At 39.8% G+C, this 20,101-nt stretch overlaps 1 non-coding gene across 1 annotated transcript; it reads right to left on the bottom strand.

Annotated features, from left to right (window-relative positions):
* Positions 1 to 11,713: 11,713 nt before the first annotated feature.
* LOC138089370 (U6 spliceosomal RNA) lies at positions 11,714 to 11,820 on the bottom strand. Its single transcript, XR_011145800.1, has one exon. It is a non-coding gene; the product is annotated as a U6 spliceosomal RNA (small nuclear RNA).
* Positions 11,821 to 20,101: the final 8,281 nt, after the last annotated feature.

Genomic DNA, 20,101 nt, shown 5'->3' with positions numbered 1-20,101 from the left:
AGTACTGTAGTATTTATTATTGAAAAAATTGGAATGGTGGAGCCACACAGTTCAAACCCAAGTTGTACAAAGGCCAACTATATAATGTCTTCCATGGAGTATAATTTACTCAGTGCACACTAGGCCAAATTAACTAATGCTGCCAAAGCCTCCTATGGCTAATGTTAAGACTACTCTGTAGAGTTTCCCTCGTGGTCTAGTGGATGAGAATCTGCCTGCCAATGTAAGAGACATGGGTTCAATCCCTGGTCTGGAAAGATCCCACATGCCTCAGAGTAGCTAAGCCTGTGCATCACAACTATTGAGCCTAGTTGTCCTAGAGTCTGGGAGATGCAACTTCTAAGCCCATGTACCACAGCTACTGAAGCCCATGCACCCCTGAGTCTGTGCTCCAAAAAAGAGAAGCCTCTTCAATGAGAGGCCCACGCTCTGCAACTGGAGAGTTGCCCCCCATCGCCACAACTAGACACAGTCCCATGCGGAAATGATCGGCCAGCACAGCCAAAGATCAATTAATCAATTAAAGACTCTAATCTTGATGACAGTTGAGAAGGCAGGTCAGGGGGCCCTTAAAAATGCACACTTATACTGACACAGAATGCTTGAAACAATTTTGAAATAGTATGTGATGAAATGAGTACAGTATACTTGAGAGTCTCTCAGTCCTACATGCTGAATTACCTACATACTGAAGCTACCCAGATTATCACCATTTTTTTCCCTTCAGTGTGCTTTGGAAAAAACGGATATAGGAGAAAAGTTAACTCTGAAGGAAGCTTAAACAAAAGGAAAGTTTTTACTCATTAAAGATATTTAAAAAGTATAAAAGCAATGCCAAGGAACCAGTCACCTGAAAGAAATTTTCAGACCTTAATTACGTTGGCAAGTCTTTAAAAATATGTAAACATAACTCTTTACTTGTAAGAAGTATAGGTAGAATTTTGTTGGCATTGCCTTTCATGTTTTTTCTGGATTGCTTTCTCATTCTCCAGTTTTCCCTGGACTGTGAAAGGATATATCTATGTAGAAGCCACTGGTGTTCATTAGGAAAAAAATTTTACTTTGATCAAAAGATTTTATATTTAAGAAATGATGGAGAAAATGTCAAGTGCTACTAACTGAATCTGCCTGTATGAAGTCAGGTGTATGAGCAATACTTCCAGAAGAATTTGGCCACAGACAGAAATCGTCCCAAGACTTTGAAATAACTTATAATTTAAATGGAGTCAATACAAGTGAGATGTCAATTTCCAGACCTGGGAAGTCAGCCTTCAACCCATGCACACCTATGTCAGTACTCCTACAGACTAATGTTCTGGGAGAATCTCCCCACTGAAATGCATCACTAAGCTGTCCCCTAAATGATAGAGTGATACTGAAACACTCTCCACTTTATTCCATCACATCCTCAATTCAGCCTTTTGACTCACTTCCTTTACCCTCTCCTGGAAGTTGATATTCCTATCCAGCCTGCCATCTGAAATCGATGTTGATATTCTAATCCATGGTGACCACTCTAGTGTCGTATAGCCCTTGAGGCCTGTCATTCAGAACCTGGGCATTTTTCATGCATGTGTGCATACTCAGGGGCATCCCAGGTGGCTCAGTGGTAAAGAATCTACCTACCAATGCAGGAAATGGCAATCCACTCCAGTATTCTTGCCTGGAGAATCCCATGGACAGAGAAGCCTAGTAGGTTACAGTCCACGGGGTCGCGAAGAGTCGGACACGACTGAGCGACTTCACCTCACCTCACCATTGCAGGAAACATAGGAGACTCAGGTTGGATCCCTGGGTTGGGAAGATCCCCTGGAGGAGGAAATGGCAACTCACTCCAGTATTCTTGGCTGGGAAATTCCATGGATAGAGAAGCCTGGTGGGTTACAGTCCATGGGGTTGCAAAAGAGTTGGACTATGTTGATATTCTACAATAATCCATGGTGATCACTCTGTCCTGAAGCCCTTAAGGTCTGTCATTCAGAACCTGGCCATTTTGATCTTATCCTTTATCTTTGTCTCTCTAACAAAACAAAAGCTCCTTGAAAGTCGAAACTCTGTCTCCACTTTCTTATGAATCCCCCACAATGCCTAGCCCACACCTTTGCACATGGCAGACATTCAAAAAAGATTGATTGATGAGAATTGAACACACTGAATATCATGAAAATCTTCAGTGGTGCCACAACTATTCCTGAAAGCTACCTACTCAATTGTTAGGACTGAGAGCCACCATGACGCCCTCCATTGCTGCCTAGCTCTGTACATTGGCTTGAGATTATAAGAATCTTGTCTTTTATATGATAGAAATCCAAACCTGGGTCTGGAACCCAATCTTCTCCATACATTTCTCTAGGTATTGTTTGAAAGAGAGAAAAATATTCCTGCATCCATTATTGCTTTCAAGCTGTGGTACTGAAGACTCTTGAGAGTCCCTTGGACTACAAGGAGATCAATCAGTCAGTACTAAAGGAAATCAACCATGAATATTCATGAGGACTGATACTGAAGCTGAAGCTCCAATACTTTGGCCACCTGATGCGAAGAGCTGACCCCCTGGAAAAATCCTGATGCTGGGAAAGATTGAGGGCAGGAGAAGAAGGGGATGACAGAGGATGAGATGGTTGGATGGCATCACCAACTCAATGGACATGAGTTTGAGCAAACTCTGGGAGATAGGGAAGGACAGGGAAGCCTGGCATGCTGCAGTCCATGGGGTGTCAGAGTTGGACACAACTGAGTGACCGGACAGCAATTGTTGGGTTTTTAATATTTTCTTCAGCTTGGCTCCCAACAGGTAAAGGCTAGTCATACTGGTAAGCAGACAGACACCTGTATTTTCAATACACAAAAAATGTCACCCCCAAAATCATGCTTCCATATAACCAAAACTTCAAAGTAAAAATGAGAATATATCTGATGTGAAATAACATTTCACCCACTCACTGTGAATGAAGCACACAGTATAAAAATTGTCATGACCAAAACAGTGGAGAAACACACCTCTGTTCCTTTTTCAGGGTTTTATGGTGCCCACGTTCTCTCTCCAGCAAGAACGCAAGACAGCCTTGTTACCACCATTCACAACAGCAGGATATTATGTGTAGAAAAATAACATGTGTGTGTATACATGTTTCAGGCTGCCATTCAAAAGAATTGGTTGCTTAACCCTTAAACAGACTTAATATAAAATTGTTTTGCCTACAAAGGTTCTCATCTACCAAGAAAAAAATCACTGAAAAAAGAGCCTATTTTATAAAATCAAAAGTTACTTCTGGTTCGGTATCTGGGACTTTGAAAGTAATCAATATGCTCAAGTCCATATGACAAGAAGAATAAAAGGATGGTAAAACTGCAGTCTCCTGCATGAAGCTGTGAAGGCTTGCCACAGACAAATAAGTTCCCTGGTAGCATCAATCAAGTTTACTATTTGTGTTCTTTTTTTGCTAAACCCTGAGACAGTGATTAGAAAAACGAGAAACAGCAGTAAAAAACAATAGAGAATTGCTGGCTTTTCTCTCCCTCAACTACCACTTCCAAATGATAGCTGTAATTCAGTAAAGATCATAGAGGCTGGCATTTATGTTGATCATCACTTCCTACCAGCCTTTGATTTACTCAATTCCTCCTAAATGAATTTCTAGCTGAGTGTAGTAAATTATATCCGAACACCCCTATCAAAAGCAAACCAGAATATATTGGCATGATATCAAATAAAGAGGTTGGATAAATATATTAGCGTGGCCCAAGATTTCACATAGTGAGCTGTTTTACAGGTCTATGGCAAAGAAATAGAAGACATATTACAAATAAAAATACTGTGCTTAATATTATTGTCTTCTGTGAGAAGGCTCAGTCTTGCTCAACCAAATAAGAGTTTAACAGAAGGATTTGAGCCATACTCCTAAGTTTTTAAATCAGGGGATTTTTCTCATTTCAAAGGATGCAGAATTTGATGTCTGGATGAAGGAGTTGGGTTAAGACTTGCTGGAATATTGAAATCTCGACCCAAAAGAATAAGTTGAGCATTCTGTATCGAAAGAGATGTGAAAATGTTTGCTGATGAATAAATTTAAATTCATTAATGAAAACTGGATTAGCAGAGCACTTGTTAAAATTAGCCTACAACTTTAAATTGAGGGGTAACTTTGTGCTCCAGAAGGGAAAAAGTGCTCATTTGTGAATTATTGACATTTTAACTCTCTCTTACATGGTATGTCTTCAAAATCTGCCATAGAGAGATGACTCTTGTTTTGTTATTAATGTTTCCAGAAAGGAAGGTCAGACAGAAGGAAAACATTTCTTCCTCAATTAAGAAGGCTTTTAAGCCCTTTTGCCTGAATTTCACTAATGCCTCATTTTGCCAAATCAATCATGTTTCTCTACTATTGTATTAAAATGTACTTTAATAACAAATGCTTAAAATCGAAGTGACATTTTTTCTAAGATGCATTACTAATAAAGTAACACACATTTTCCTCCTGCGTGAAACAGCTGGACCATGACGAGATCACATTAGCACTAATTAAAATGATATTTTCTGTGCAGTTTTTGCTAGCCCAGCTTCATTGGACTCAAAAGGATTTCTGAAATCCCTAATAAAGGCTATTATGTCATCTTACCATGTTTCTCTTGAATCAGGCTACTGTCTAATTTCTCTGCAACGATATTTTCTTAAAACGCTCACTCAATAAAATCAATATTAAGTTTCTCCTCTCAGAGCTCTGTTTTTTCCATATACGATCCTCATTTAATTAAAAAAAATTAAAGCTTTCATTTATTTTGCTTGATGAACAAGAAAAAATATAATATTAAAGGCAACATTTTGCAATGTTTCTCTTTTTCCTCACTTTACTGGGTCCCTGTTGTTCCCAACGTATAATTTGCAAAACATATTGCTTCAATACTTACAATGAGAGAGGCGGCCCAGCTGTGGGAAGAGAGGACAACAGCCTCCAATATTACCATAATAATCTGCCTAGAGTCCCAGGAGCCCCCTGGTATATACAATTCTCTGTACTGCAGGCCCCAGCTGGAGAACATTCTCTTGACATGTATGCCAACCTTTGCCTGCAGGCAAAATAAAAAAAAAAAAAAGCAGAGAAGTAATCATGAAAATAAAAAATCTTGTCAACTGCGTTGGGCTACAGTTCCCATGTTTTTGCTCACGTAGGCAGGCATTGTGCTAACAAAATGATACCAGACTTTAAAAGACTGCAGCTGGTAGGTTTTTGGATTTTTTTTTTTAATGTGCTATGTTAATTCTGTGATCCTAAAATTTGTGGGGAGGAGGGGCAGCAGACAGTGATACTTTAGTTATGACTGTCAATAAATAGGACAACTTTATTTACCAACTATTTCACCGAAGGCTGCTTCTTATAGGAATTGAACTACAAGAAGTATCATTACAGTCTTGAGGTTAATCATGGATGAAATTTCAGACAAATATAATGTATATGCCTTAGTAAGTTAACTTAAGAGGAACTCGAGCAGTTTCTGATTAACATCCTTCTTAAATAATCCACAAAAACCAGTGTTACTATATCTGCTCTTAAGACTTCTATCTCAAACCAAAGAAGTGATATTAACCTTTAAAACAACAAGATAAAACTTCAAAAGGACTTCATAAACAAAACATGCATATTTTGAAACTGAAAGTTCAGATTGGGTTGTATTTTACTTTAACAGTCAATAAAACTCAATGGGTTAAGAATATCTAGAGTTGCAAAATCTGATATCTTGGCTATAGCACTAAAAGTTTCCAAACTTCATTTGTTGAAACAAGAGGCTATTCTGAAAATGAATTAATCCAGAATATAACTGCAGTCACACACATTTAAAGCACTTTCATCTGAGTGATATCCCACTGGATAAATATTCTAAACAGGTAAGAAAATGTCATTATATGTATAAGATATTAATTTCCTTTGTCAGATTAATTTTCCAAATACTAGATGGACTGGAAGAGGGCAATATAGTGTTATATTAACTCTTAAACATGTCTATTTGCCAGGAAATGTTCCATTTTACTCTCTTTACCAATATGTTTATGATAAATCTACTTTACAGATAAAAATATTTAGAAAACTGAGGATTTATAGTATAAAATTTGATGTTAGTATTTCTTGATCACATGAGGGTAGGATATATGGATTAGTTTTATAATTGCATATTTATGTGACTATTTAATTAATGTCAATCCTCTCACCAAATGTAAACTACATGAGGGCAGGATCATGGAAGTCTCATTTATCATTTCCTTCCAAGTGCATGGCACACACTAGGTATTTGTATTTGTTGAAAGAATATGTGCATGTACTTAATTATTCATTCAGTCATTCAACAAATATTTGCCAAGGCACTAGGGAGTCAGCAATGAATAAAGCTAGTGAAAATCCCTGTCTTCAAGGCATAGAAGACAGATAACACATAAGAAAAACAAGTAAAATATAGACAGTGCTAATGGACTTCCCAGGTGGCTCAGTGGTAAAGAATCCAATCCACCTGCCAATGCAGGAGACAAGGGAGACACATTCAGTCCCAGGGTTGGGAAGATCCCCTGGAGGAGGAAATGGCAACCCATTCCAGTATTCTTGCCTGGGAAATTCCATGGACAGGGGAGCCTGGTGGGCTATAGTCCATGTGGTCACACAGAGTTGGATAGGACTGAGCAGCTACACACACATACCATGTTAAATAATGATAAACACTAAAAAAAAGACCTTTAGCAGGGAAAGGAGACAGAGTGTGTCTGAGTTCAGTTCAGTTCAGTTCAGTCACTCAGTCGTGTCCGACTCTTTGCGACCCCATGAATCGCAGCACGCCAGGCCTCCCTGTCCATCACCAACTCCTGGAGTTCACTCAAACTCAACGTCCATCGAGTCGGTGATGCCATCCAGCCATCTCATCCTCTGTTGTCCCCTTCTCCTCCTGCCCCCAATCCCTCCCAGCATCAGAGTCTTTTCCAATGAGTCAACGCTTTGAATGAGATAGCCAAAGTACTGGAGTTTCAGCTTTAGCATCATTCCTTCCAAAGAACACCCAGGAGTGATCTCCTTTAGAATGGACTGGTTGGATCTCCTTGCAGTCCAAGGGATTGTCAAGAGTCTTCTCCAACACCACAGTTCAAAAGCATCAATTCTTCGACACTCAGCCTTCTTCACAGTCCAACTCTCACATCCATACATGACTGCTGCTGCTGCTAAGTCACTTCAATTGTGTCCGACTCTGTGTGACCCAATAGATGACAGCCCAGCAGGCTCCCCCATCCCTGGGGTTCTCCAAGCAAGAACACTGGAGTGGTTTGCCATTTCCTTCTTCAATGCATGAAAGTGAAAAGTGAAAGGGAAGTCACTCAGTCATGTCCGACTCTTCGCAACCCCATGAACTACAGCCTACCAGGCTCCTCCATCGATGGGATTTTCCAGGCAAGAGTACTGGATTGGGGTGCCATCACCTTCTCCATGACTGGGAGGCTGCTATTTTAGAAAGGGTTACCAGGAAAGGTTTCCCGCTTCCCCCAACCCCCCGCCACCGCACCCAACAAAACTGTGAAATGAACTAGTTCTCTCTCATAGGTGAAATTGAATAGGTAGGTCCTCAGTAAGGACTTCCCTGGTGGCTCAGATGGTAAAAGTTCTGCCTACAATGCAGGAGACCTGGGTTCGATCCCTGGGTTGGGAAGATCCCCCTGGAGGAAATGGCAACCCGCTCCAGTACTCTTGCCTGAAAAATCCCGTGGACAGATGGAGGAGCCTATAGGTTTCAGTCCATGGGGTCACAAAGAGTTGGACACAACTGAGTGACTTCATTTCACTTCAAGAATCCATCAAAAAGGCAAAGAAAGAAAAGACTTAAAATGCTGACTCGTTCATCATTTATGCAAATATCTATCTTTCATGAAATTATAAGCCCCTCTAAAACAAAGACAGCAATTCTTTCTGGATATTATCTCTGGCACTTAGCACAGTGTCTTATATACAGCAGATGCTCTTCCAATTATGCTGAGTGACTTGGAGTCCTTTTAGAATAAAAGGACAACATTAAGAAGTGGTAATGTAGCCAAGGATGGAAGAGAGCCACCCAGCATAATCTGGAGGGCCAAAAACCAGAGGGGTGAGGCTAAGCATACACTATCGTCTTGCTGCCTGAAGCTCCGTGCACTCAGCTGCTCAGCCCTGAGATGACCACCTTTGGTCCAAAGAGAAAACAAGGCAAGTTTACAGAGGACTGTGCATACACACCATTCAGTTCAGTTCAGTTCAGTCGCTCAGTCGTGTCCAACTCTTTGTGACCCCATGATCGCAGCACGCCAGGCCTCCCTTGTCCATCACCAACTCCTGGAGTTCACTCAGATTCACGTCCTTCGAGTCAGTGATGCCATCCAGCCATCTCATCCTCTGTTGTCCCCTTCTCCATCTGCCCCATACACACCATTACAACTAGGCAAATTCATCAAAGCCCTTGTCTTCCTAATGGGGGCTCACATGGGGATCATTTTCATCTAAGAAAGAAAGCAGACATATGTTCCTCTTGTGAAGGTGGTCTTGAAGGGGAAGTTCATGCCCCTTTGTATCCATATATTCAACCTGTGGGGCTGGGTACAGTGAAGGGCTTCCCAGGTGGTGCTAGTTAAAGCACCTGCCTGCTAACGCAAATAGACATAAGGGATGCTAGTTGGATCCCTGGGTCAGGAAGATCCCATAGAGGAGGGCATGACAGCCCACTCCAAGATTCTTGCCTGGAGAATCCCACAGACAGAGGAGCCTGGCAGGCTGCAGTCCTTGGGGTCACACAGAGTTGGACATGACTGAAGCGACCTAAGTCATGTAAGCCTACAAGTGAAACGCTCACATTTTAATTAGAGGTAGAAAAAAATACACATCAGATGATGGAAATAAAATGAGAAAAACAATAATCAAAAAAAAGTAAATTTTCAAAGTAAGTGTTGGTTAAGAATGAAGGGAAACTACCTAGTTAATCCAGTAATATGTGTACTGGATAATATAACCATATATATTAAATATAATAAGCATATATTATATGTATTAAATATATAATTACATTTTATATATTAAATTTATACATTAAATATGTTATACATAATATAACGATATATATTAATATAATAATATAACGAGGAAAGTACAGATCAGCTGGTCACAACATTGCAAAGAATAACACAAAGCAGAGTAAAGGAACATAGGCATGGTAAACATGAAGAGAGTTAATTTAAATATCAGTTTGAAATTTCTTCGTTATTCTCAGGGACTAAAATATTCACGCTAGCTACTGGGGCTCCATTCCTAGTCAGTTATCACATATGTTATGCTATTCTTAGTCGCTCAGTTGTATCTGACTTTTTGGGACCCCAAGGACTGTAGCCCGCCAAGCTCCTCTGTCCATGGCATTCTCCAGGGAAGAATCCTGGAGTGGGTTGCCATGCCCTGCTCCAGGGGAGTTTCCCAACCCAGGGATCGAACCCAGGTCTCCCACACTGCAGGCAGATTCTTTACTATCTGAGCCACCAGGGAAGCCACCAGGACATTATCACATAACAGGTAACATAATGTCCATATCCATGTTGTTACTAAGCTTGAGTTTCCTCTACTCTCTGAGTGTCTCAACCACACTCAGGGTGGTGCATAAGCTCCTCTCCGAGGAGGTTCCCATCTTTATCCATCTCACATGACTCTTCTGAGCTCCACATACATTGCCTCCTGGATATCTCCAGTTTTACTCCACAGACACTCAAATTCAACATATTCATCACTGTACCCCCAAATCCTCTTCTTCCCAAATCAGAAACCTAGAAATGATGCTTGACTTTAGCATCTCTCAGATTCTCTCCTCATGGTATCATCAGCTTCCAAGCATGAAAGAATATTTCTCTTGCATAACTCTTACATCTAATAAAATTGACAATGCATGGTTAATATCTGGGCTCAAAAAAGGTTCCTATCTCAGCTGAGTTACTACACATCTCCTGACAGGTCTTCTCAAAGGAAGAGCTTCCTTTCACCCCAACCCAAACATACTCCTCTACCTTACCATAGTGACTTTCCAAAATGCAAGTACCTCTCTCCATTCACTCACTTTTAAATGCTTCAGTGTCCAATAGTTTGGGTTCAAGTCCCTCCAGCTTTTGGATTAAAGCCTTTACTCCTTTTTCTTTTTTCATTCAAAAAACCAACCAATGTTTATTGCATCCTTTTATTTATTTAAATTAGAGGATAAATACAACACTGTGATGGGTTTTGCCATACATCCAGATGAATTGGCCATAGGTATATTTGTGTTCCATCCATCCTGAACCCCTTTCCCACCTCCCTCCCCACCCTATGCCTCCAGGTTGTCACAGAAGCACTGGCTTTGGGTGTCCTGCTTCATACATTAAACTGCCAATGGCTATCTGTTTTATATATGGTCATGCATATGTTTCAATGCTAGTCCCTCAAGTCATCCCACCCTCTCCTCCCACTGAGTCCAAAAGTCTGTTCTTTATGTCTGTGTTTCCTTTGCCACCCTGCACATAGGATCATTGGTACCATGTTTCTAGATTCCATGTATATGTATTAATATATGGTATTTGTCTCTCTCTTTCTTACTTGCTTCACTGTGTAATAGGCTCCAGGTCCATCCACCTCCTTAGAACTGACTCAGATGTGTTCCTTTCTATAGCTGAGTAATATTCCATTGTGTATATGCACCACAACTTCCTTATCCGTTCATCTGTTGATGGCCATCTGAGTTGCTTCCATGTCCTCTCTGTTGTAAGGAGTGCTGCAATGAACATTTGACATGAAAAGCCAAGCTGATGGCTTCTTTCTGATCTTCCCCAATCCCCAATGCTCTGCCAATGCTTCAGCCTTAAAAGTGACCCTCTCCCATTGCCACCATTCGTTTGCTGACATTCTACTATTGATCTAAAACACCTTGTCCAGTTTTCTCCACCATAACTAAATCTCCCTCATCCTTTAAAAATTCAGCTGAATCCTGACCTCCTTCTTTTGTAATCCCTTCCCTCCTTCCACTAAGTTACAGGGCTCTTTCCTGTGTTCATAAAGCGCCCTGTGCAGGCATAGGCATATATTTACTGTACTGAATTAGGATTTCCAATTTCCTGTCCATATCCTTCGTTGACTATGAGTCCATGAGTGCAGAGGATTGTTCATGTCTGTCCCGCCTAGCTCTAGAACAATGCTTACTGCATTGTAGATGTTCCATCAATGATTGTTTAGCATGTAAATGACAGAATGAGTTTCCAGGGATAGGATTAGTTTGCTGCTGCTGCTGCCAAGTTGCTTCAGTCATGTCCGACTCTGTACGACCCCATGGACCGCAGCCTACCAGGCTCCTCCATCCATGGGATTTTCCAGGCAAGAGTACTGGAGTGGACTAGTTTAGTGGGAAGGAAATATACTGTCTACTTCTACATTAGAAATGACTTACTAGAAAAGATTAAAAAATGAATATTTCTTGTATAACTACTTACACCCAGCATTGGATCTATTATTTAGGAGCTAAGGTAAGAGAGAAAGAGAGATTGAAAAAGAAAAGAGAAACATAGAAATCTGTTTGTACTTCATCATTTGTTTACATGTTCCAAAAGTCTCCTGTTCAAGACAAGATGGTTAGGAACAGAGCTGGCAGACAGAAGCCTCACAGGACTAGTGCTGCTTAGAACTCTAAGGCCAGCAGGAATTTTTTTTTTTTTTTTAATATGGGATGGTTCATGGATTTGCATGTCATCTTTGCACAGGATCCATGCTAATCTTCTCTGTATCATTTCAATTTTAGTACATGTGCTGCCAAAGTGAGCACAATTAGCAAGTCTTAAAGTGGAGAATAAATATGTGATTAAAAAAGAAATCAATCTCGAAATCAAAACAATTTTATAAAGGTCAATATACATTTGCTAAAACCATCTGGATATATTTTCAAGATGCTATTTAAAAAGAATAAATTGGTTTTAGCCTATGATAAAATATGAAGCCATGACAACCTTTTGTTTTATGTTTTATTTTTAAAATAAATTTATGTATTTAAGCAAAAAACAAAACTAAAAGTAATTCACCCATATCTCCCACCCACTATCCCCCACCTCAGGCAAACACCAATCTGTTGTCTGTGTCTGTGAGCATGGTTTCATATACGTAGTTTTTACATGTAGAATATAATAATATATATTTATATAGACTATATATTTACATTTTTATCATGTATTAATGTATTTAGATTCCACATTCCACATATAAGACATCATACAGATAGTATTTGTCTTTCTCTGACTTATTTCACTTAGCATAATCCCCATGAGGTCCATTCATGTTACTGCAAATGGCAAGCAAATTTTTTTAAAGTGTTATTGACTTACAATGTTTCAGATGTACAACAAGGTGATTCAGTTATATATATGTATATATGTATGTATATCAGAGAAGGCAATGGCAACCTACTCCAGTACTCTTGCCTGGAAAATCCCATGGACGGAAGAGCCTGGTGGGCTGCAGTCTATGGGGTCGATAAGAGTCAGACATGACTGAAGCAACTTAGCAGCAGCAGCAGCATGTATGTATATGTGTATATATACATATATACACACATACATATATGTATTTCAGATTCCTTCCCATTATTGTTTATTACATATATTTAATATAGTTCCCTGTGCTAAACAGTAGGTCCTTGTTATTTATCTGTTTTATACATAGTAGTGTGTATCTACGGAGAAGGCAATGGCAACCCACTCTAGTACTCTTGCCTGGAAAATCCCATGGATGGAGGAGCCTGGTGGGCTGCAGTCCATGGGGTAGCTAGGAGTCCGACACGACTGAGTGACTTCCCTTTCACTTTTCACTTTCATGCATTGGAGAAGGAAATGGCAACCCACTCCAGTGTTCTTGCCTAGAGAATCCCAGGGACAGGGGAGTCTGGTGGGCTGCCGTCTATGGGGTCACACAGAGTCAGACACTACTGAAGCTGCTTACCACCAGCAGCAGCAGTGTGTATCTACAATCCCAAATTCCTAGTTTATCCTCTACTCCCTTTCCTCTTTGGTAATCTCAAATTTGTTTTTCATGTCGATGAGTCTATTTCTGTTTTGTAAATAAGTTCATTTCTATTATGTTTCTAGAGTCCATATATAACTGCCATCACGTGATATTTGGCAACCAATTTTTTAAAGGAAAATAGAAGACAAACTAAAATGTTGCTGTTTTGTCAAAATATGTGTTGAAACCAGTATGAGTTCTAAAGCATTTGCAGAGTCTATAATGTAGAATTAAAATTTCTTGTTCCAGTTAGAACTATTAAAATAAGGCAGTTCCCCCTATTGTCCCCAGAATCTCTTGCAGCGCCCCCTGTTTGTTTGGAAGTCTATCTGATAGGCCTCTATGAGTGAGTGAGTGAGTGAAGTCGCTCAGTCGTGTCCGACTCTTTGCGACCCCATGGACACCAGGCTCCTCCCTCCATGGGATTTTCTAGGCAAGAGTACTGGAGTGGGTTGCCTTTTCCTTCTCCAGGGAACTTCCCGACCCAGGGATCGAACCCAGGTCTCCCGCATTGTAGACAGACGCTTTACCATCTGAGCCACCAGGGAAGTCTCCTATATATGCTGCCAATTGTCTTTGGCACAGAAATACTTTGTTCAGGCCTGCCTTGTCCAATGGCACCCTCTAATTCAGATCTCAGACACAACATTAAAACTTACCAGTTCTGCATTCCAATGCCTTAGGCTGTTTCAGTAGCGTAATCTAAAAGAAGTTCAAACTAATGGCCCTGAACAAAAATCCAGCGGACTTCAAATCACAGTATATAAGTAGCAGCTCCCTCTACCCTTCAACTTAGATTAAGCAAGCATTGTTCTTTCATTTTTTTATTACAGCCATTCTCGTCTAACCAAACTTGTTCTCAATTCAGCCACACAGGCGTTACTGTATGAACACATTCATTTTATGCCCACTATGTTCCTAGACAGTCTGCCTAGCTTGGGCTAACCATGTACTCCCAAGACTATTTCTGTTTGATCAGATTTTGGTGAACCCAGCAATGAATGATAGGCAAAGAATGAGATGGTCTTAAAGCTCAACCAACTGAGTCTGACTAACCGTGTGTTCCCCAAATGTCATGATGGTTATATGCATCTGTACAAAATTACTACTTCCCAACTTTTCAGCCTTTTGGCTCTTTCATCTCTCAAATATATCAAATAACGGGAGATTACGAATGCCACATGATATTAACAAGCTCTCCTTGTTAATATCAAGAATGGTAACCTCCTTTTACTTTCTCAGAATAGTGAATGTTTGTTATTCTAGTTTTGTTTTTGTCCTTAAAGTGAAAAAAAGTAAGTATTTCCTATCACTTTTCTTTCTGATCACTTAACTTGCCAAGAAATTATAAGGAAGCTACTATTCTAATACACTGGGCAAAATTGTTTTTGTTTTGTAAGTTGATTAAAAAAAAAAACTCTGAAGATTTCTTTCTCAAATTTTTCTAGACTCATCAGTGGAAACTGGAAACACAAGAAAAATCACTTGCCTAACGAAATGGAAGATCCAAACTGTGAAATTTTATCATTCTAGGTATTTTCCAAGTATCTCAGGTCCACAGGGTTTGCAGCTCATGTATTTAGCTGGCAAACTTTGGAAGAAAAATAGAATTACAGGCACTAAATGAGAGACTTTTTTAAGTAAAAATAAAGGAAGATCCCATAAAAAGCTCTCAGTTTTCTACCTAGAATTTTTAAAAAACATCATCTACATATTTTTGTGTTCATTTTTTCTACATATGGTTTGAACAATTGGTCTCACTTTCGGTTCTACTTAAATGCTTAGTATATTTATATGGAACATGTTTCATTACCCATAAAGAAACCCAATAAATATTTGTCAAATTGAATTAAATGGGCTTATATTATAATATTTCTATTGAGGAATACACCTGACTTATTTTAGGCTACTGGAAGAGGAAATGGCAACCCACTCCAGTACTCTTGACTGGGAAATCCTATGGACAGAGGAGTTGGCTACTGTCCGCAGGGTTGCAAAGAGTCCAACACTATTGAGCAACTGAGCACGTAAGCATCTTAGACTAACTCATCTATGTCAATCTTTTACTATAAGTAGATACTTCATATTATTTCAGAGAAAACATTTTAAAAGTAACAAATTTTTCTATGTTTTCTGCATTCTTTTTTTCTTTTCTATCAAAAAAAAAAAGGAGAGAGAGAGACTTGAAATAAAAATGGAAATACGTGAAAGGAAAGTTAAATAAAAACTGATGAAGATGGATTTCTAAGAATCTACATTATCTTCAGTATGACCCATATTTTTCTAATTTAAAAAAGAGTAGTAGGTTTATCCTTTATATTGGTTGGCCCCTTCTCTTAAACGTGTGTCTTTCTAAAGTTGTGAGCAGCATCTAGATTACAATGCTAAAATCTACATAAATTCTAGCTGCACTGCAGCCAAAGTCAGCACTGCCCCTCAGTCTTCCATGGGCAACAACTTCTCAGCAAACTTAGCCACTGCACAATTGTGGATGCTTCCAGAGTCCCCATAGGCAAGCAGCTGCAGGGGGTAGTCCAAGTAGAAGAGTCAATCTCTCTGAAACCATAGGGGAAAAAGGGTGCTGATAACTGCATTCATGAGAACACCTTTCCTGTCCAATTTCTTAGCTTATCTCAGTCTTTCTATGTATTCTTCACAAAATGTATTTACATATCAAATTGTTATATTGCAAGAAAAAGATACCACTATTCAAAATGATCTGGTTGAACACTGAGGGGAAAGTATTAGTGATCCAGTTTAAAAAAAAAAAAAGGAAGTCAATCACTCAATTAACACAACAGTAAAGAATCTGCCTGCAATGCAGGAGACTCAGGTTCAATCCCTGGCTCAGGAAGATCCCCTGGAGAATTCTATGGACAGCAGAGACTAGCAGGCTATCCTCCATGCGGTAGCAAAAGAGTTGGACACAACTGAGCAACTAACACTTTAACTTTCAGCTGATAGACGTTGATGTGCAGCAGAAATCAACATAACATTGTAAAGCAATTATCCTCCAATTTAAAATAATTTTTAAAAATTAAATAAGTAAATAAGCATGCACTTATTCTACAAATAGTTCATGAGTGTCCAGTGCTTGACTCTGTGCTGAGCATGCAGTTTTGAACAAGACAGAGAGAGCTTATGATCTAAAGGGGGCATGGGTGATCAAATAAGCAATTTAACAATCAAGTGTGGCAAGATATTACAAAATAAGCTTTAAAAAAGTAGAAAGGAAAGGAAAGAGACAAACAATATTATCATGAAAGATAATGTAAAGGAAAAAACTTCTCTTGATATTTTCAAAATCAGTTTAAATGAGAAAGGGGACAAGAATTTTAGAAGAAAGCCTTCTAACTTTGATCTAGTTTTCTGTCTCTTATAAATAGCTCCTGTCATCGGGCAACCATAAACTTCCTACTGTACTTGAATATCTGTTCTCTGCAACACTAACAGGTGATACAGCAACAATATGTAAATTAACCAAGAGGAGTGGAGTACAAAGGCTATATTTGAAATTCTACGTGCAGAGCTAGGCTCCCAGTGACCTTACTGTAGAAAAGCAAACATTTCTGTCTCAGAGAGGAGCCAGGCACATACCAAAATCATCCATGCTACTCTATCTTATCTTTTTTGATCTGAAAGAAAACCCTCAAAGGGAGACAGACTCTACAGTAAATGTTGCATCAGAAAGTCAAAATGGCACAGTGAACAGGAACATCAAAGGCTGTAATGTTGTGTAAAGATAACCTCCCTCACATATTTTGGATTGCGCAAAACGATGACTGTGAAATGTGTTTATTCTTTCATCAACTGACTTCATGGGCTATTGTATGTAGCAGGCCAATGCTGTCTCTTTTCATTACTTTGCTTTTCGGGGCCCCAAACCTAGATTACATTTGTGTTTTATGTTTCATATCACTTCTACATTTGGAGGGACTTGCCTAGTAGTCCAGTGGTTAATACTCTGGCCTCAATGCAGGGGGCACGGGTTCCAGTGCTGGTTGGAGAACTAAGATCCTGCATGCCTCCAGGCACAGCCAGAGAGTAAAAACCACAAAAAAGGCCCATCATAATGGTCAACGAATCAAGCAGGCATAGAAGAGTAAAACAGGCTTTGTGGTTAGAAAGACATGACTTTAAAGCTGAGTTATACTACTTATTACTTGAGATCCTGAGCCACGAAGCTTTGGCTTCCTAAGTCATAACATTGAGTCGGAAAAAAAGGGCATTTGCCATCTGCCTCTCCGTGCGTGCTGCTGCAGCTACTGACTTTCAACACTGCCTGGGGGGAATTCAGGTTGGAAAGTGAGGCACTCTGTGCTCCAGGGAAACTGGTGGAACAGGTCTTCAGATAGTTAAATATGTTCAGGAACTGATTTCATGATTTCAGTCTTTGCATCTCTTCAAATTTTAGAAAAGCATTAAATCCTTCACGGTGACATCAGCTCCTTGTGACTAGTAGAAAATCTTTTGCAAAGTAAGCACTGACTGCACTGAACCCCCCCTTAACCAAAATCTTATATATTGACCTTCCCCAACTGTCTCTTTAGAGCAGTCTCTCAGAGCCATCTGAGGAGCTGTCTCCAAGGGTGCAAATAAAATTTGCCCCAGATAAAACTTAAAAACTCGCAGCTCTCACATTGTGCATCTCTTTAGTTCACAGTTATCACTGGATAACTGGATTTCATAATCTAAGAGCCCAGATTGCTTTTTGCTTTCAGCTGAGCTGAGTAAACCCTTTAATGTTTTCTTCAAATCACTTTAAAAAGTCTCTCTAAGTTCTTTATAGAAATCACCTAAGACAGTAAATGTAAATTTGGGTTTTATCAAACTATGACAAAGCAAGAAATAAAATGGCTACAATTTTCCAGAAAAAGAAAACCACTCAAATGGCCAAAGTGAAAGTCGCTGAGTCATGTCCAACTGTTTGTGACCCCATGGACTATACAGTTTATGGAATTCTCCAGGCCAGAATATTAGAGTGGGTAGTCCTTCCCTTCTCCAGGGGATCTTCCCAACCAAGGGATTGAACCCAGGTCTCCTGCATTGGCATTGCAGGCAGATTCTTGGCCAGCTGAGCCACTAGGGGAGCCCAAAATGGCCAAGGGATTCAACAAGTAATCAATCAATCATTCTAATACTCAGAAATTGTCTCTTTCATCAGGGACTGAGTTAGACCATGATATGAATGAGTTTTATCAGGCCCCTGGACAGGAAACAAACTAAATGAGAAGCAGTCTGAATTTGGCAGCAGAGGGGGCTCTGGTTAATCCCACAATTTCCTGACAAGACATGAAAGAGGTATACAGATAATATGACTGGCATTTAACTAGGCAACCTAGAACGTATTCCTACAGATGAGTTTTGACCTTAAAAAAGAAAGCAACTTAAGGAATTATAACCTATAAATTTTTGTAAACCAATGAAGCTGCCATTATGGTTAACTCCACGGTCATTAAGACCAGTCCAAAATTCAAATAAAAAATTGTTTTGTCCCATCAGGGTCACATTTCAATCATCATCAAAAATCCAAGTATTTATTCTGTTATTCAAGAAAATTCAACCAGTCGGTCCTAAAGGAAATCAGCCCTGAATATTCATTGGAAGGACTGATACTGAAGCTGAAACTCCAATACTTTGGCCACCTGATGCGAAGAGTTGACTCATTGGAAAAGACCCTGATGCTGGAAAAGATTGAAGGCAGGAGGAGAAGGGGATGACAGAGGATGAGATGGTTGGACGGCATCACCAAGTGAATGGACATGAGTTTGAGTAAGCTCCAGGAGTTGGGGACAGGCAGGGTAGCCTGGCGTGCTGCAGTCCATGGGGTGGCAAAGAGTCAGACATGACTGAATGACTGAACCGTATTCTATTTACCAATTTTGGCCAGTAGATTTAATTTCCAGTGAATTTTGGCTATTTTGAGAAATCAAAGTCACCGTAAAAAGGAAATCTCTTAAGAAAAGTTAGAAACTCATTCAATGCTAATGAGATTATTGAATATCTTTGAGAGAACTACTCTTGCTTATATAAGCATTTTTTTTTTCTTACTTCTACCTCTGTTTATTGCTACCAACCCATCTCCCTCTAGCCCTTCATGAGAGTGTGCTCAGTTGTGTGACCCCTATGGACTACATCCCGCCAGGCTCCTCTGTCCATATAATTTTCCAGGCAGGAGAATTGGAGTCTTGTATTCTTTTTCATTATAAAGCTGTCAGATGAACTTTGCTCCTGATGGTAACCCCCACCTCCTTCCTATACCTATAGATGAAAAGACATTTTAATCTGTCATAAATGATTCCCTTTCCACCCTGCTCCAAGCTGACTCTTCATCAGCATCCTGGTTATCCTGTAGTTTACCATGGCTGTAGAGCCAAGGCAGCCTTCTGAGGGAGCAGCAGGCAGCTGAGGAACAGAGGTAGCCATCTGCGAAAGCTTTTCTGTCTGGGGGAATGTCTATTTACTGTCAGTCGAGTTGGGAGTGAAGCACAACATACATCAGTGCGGTGACAATGTTATTCATATAATATTCAATAAGTTTATGTAATTGGACCACGTTTCACCAGGACTTGTTGCAATAAAACCACAGACATTTCTCAAAAAGCAGTGCAACCAGCTGGAGGATACAGACAGTTCATTTAACATTGGTGGATACACAGCCACAGGCGCTAGAAACCAGCACAAAAATAAGCATAAGCAGTGAAAAGCGCAGCAGCCAAAACTGGGGCTGAGTGGGCAACAACAAAACAGGAAATCTAGTAAAAGCTCACGTTGCTTTTCAGGCATTCAATTCACAGAGGTCCACTGAGCCATCACTATTGCAAAACAAATGTGCTGCTCTCTTTCATTGCTTTTTTAATTAATTGCATGTATCTTCCAGTACGTTTTTGTTTTTCAAAAAATGTGTCTTGAGTGAAAAGGCCCGTTCTCACAATCTTCTTTCTCCACCACAGTACTCGACACAACATTTTGTACTCTAGCTTTTATCAGTATTTTTTAGCTCATCTTTGCCAAATGTCAGAATATGACAGAATGGAAAGAGAATTGTACTT

Source organism: Capricornis sumatraensis, chromosome 12 (assembly GCF_032405125.1).
Source record: "Capricornis sumatraensis isolate serow.1 chromosome 12, serow.2, whole genome shotgun sequence".
In the NCBI taxonomy this organism is placed as follows: domain Eukaryota; kingdom Metazoa; phylum Chordata; class Mammalia; order Artiodactyla; family Bovidae; genus Capricornis; species Capricornis sumatraensis.
Note: the sequence above shows the minus strand (reverse complement) of the source record. Positions and strands in the feature narration are given on the sequence as shown.